This window comes from Sinocyclocheilus anshuiensis, unplaced genomic scaffold (assembly GCF_001515605.1).
Source record: "Sinocyclocheilus anshuiensis isolate Anshui unplaced genomic scaffold, SAMN03320099.WGS_v1.1 scaffold227, whole genome shotgun sequence".
Classification (NCBI taxonomy): domain Eukaryota; kingdom Metazoa; phylum Chordata; class Actinopteri; order Cypriniformes; family Cyprinidae; genus Sinocyclocheilus; species Sinocyclocheilus anshuiensis.
In genome coordinates, this window is record NW_015549590.1 from 1,698,296 (window position 1) to 1,700,044 (window position 1,749).

Below are 1,749 nucleotides of genomic sequence, written 5' to 3' on the forward strand. Positions count from 1 at the left end.
AAAAAAAAAAAATTATTCAGGGGTGTGATTACTTTGAATAAACCGTTCTTTTTTAACACTCGTATAATCTACGTGCTCCTCCAAAAATACTTAAAACACGAGCAATGAGAGCTTGAGTGTAAGACTAAACAGATCTGTGCTCCCCAGCTTGGGCAAAGTAGCAGAAGCAAGTTGAATGGGCTTTAATGGTGGTAAATGTGCTGTTTGTTCTGGTACATAGCTGTGTGTTAGTCACGCTATGTGCAGCTCTACTCTAATGTGTTGCAGGTACTGACTGTTTACATCTGTGTAAATATTCTCATCTGTTCATGTGCGTGCAATGGTCAATAAACAGAAGCCTGTGCTTTCGATTAAATCATCTTGTATGGCTGTTTTAATCTCCATATTGCCGGACTATATTCACAAAAACTGGATCACTGCTGGAACTCTTTTCTTAGGCTTTGACATCATTCCTAAAGCAGCTGTTTGGAAGCTGTGTAAATGAAATATGTCTGATACAGCAGGGTTAATGGCCCCTAGATAAAAGGCCCTTTTGATTTGTTTTCTTCTAACACACTAAATAGCAACAAGCACCATGACAGTGCCTTTCTAAACATGCTTGCCCTTAAGCACTGTGAAAGTATCTTGATCCATGTGATGATTGCGCACAAGGACAAAAGGTTGAATCTGAGGTCATTTGATCTAATGTTTCACATATTTTTTTAAATGTTGCCAATTTATGTAGCTTATGAGAATCACTATCCAACTACAGTTCAAATGTGTGGGGTTGGTAAGATTTTTTTTTTTTTACATAATTCTCATCCTCACCAAGTCTGCATTTATTTTATCAAAAATACAGTATAAAAACATTTATTATTATGAATTGTAAAATTTTAAAATATTTTCTTTTAAAGATTATAGATTTCTTTTTTTATTTTGGGGCAAAAGGCTTGTTAATAATTTTAAGTTTTGTTTTTACCAACAGTGGGTACGGAAAGTATTCAGACCCCCTTACATTTTTCACTCTTTGTTATATTGCAGCCATTTGCTAAAATCATTTAAAAAATTTAAGGGGGTCTGAATACTTTCCGTACCCACTTTAGGTACCACTCTGGCTGACTTTTTAATATAAATATTTCTTTATTCAAAACAATTCTCATACAAAACGTTTTGTTGGATAAATATTAAATACATTATTTTAATTGTCATGGATTTTGGGACTAGAAAAAAAAATCACCTTTTCCTTAAAGGGATAGTTCACCCAAAAATGAAAATTCTGTCATTAATTACTCACCCTCATGTCATTCCAAACCCGCAAGACCTTCGTTCATCTTCTGAACACAAATGATTATTTTTGTTTTCTTTGCATACAAAAAGTATTCTCGTAGCTTCATAAAATGAAGGTTGAACCACTGATGTCACATGGACTATTTTAACGATGTCCTTACTACCTTTCTGGGCCTCGAACGTTTCAGTTGCGTTGCTGTCTATGCAGGGTCAGAAAGCTCTCGGAATTCATCAAAAATATCTTCATTTGTTTTCCGAAGATGAACGAAGGTCTTAATGGATTTGGAACGACATGAGGGTGAGTAATCAATTTTAATTTTTGGGTGAACTATCCCTTTAAGGGTCTTTTAGCATGTACCATTTACTTTAATGCCTATTGATTAATGAATCACTCTAGCTTGGTTTCTCTCGTTCACTCGTACTGAGGAGAGCAGAAGAGAGGTCAGGCTGAAGAAGGATCAGGTAACGTTCCTTATATGGTCA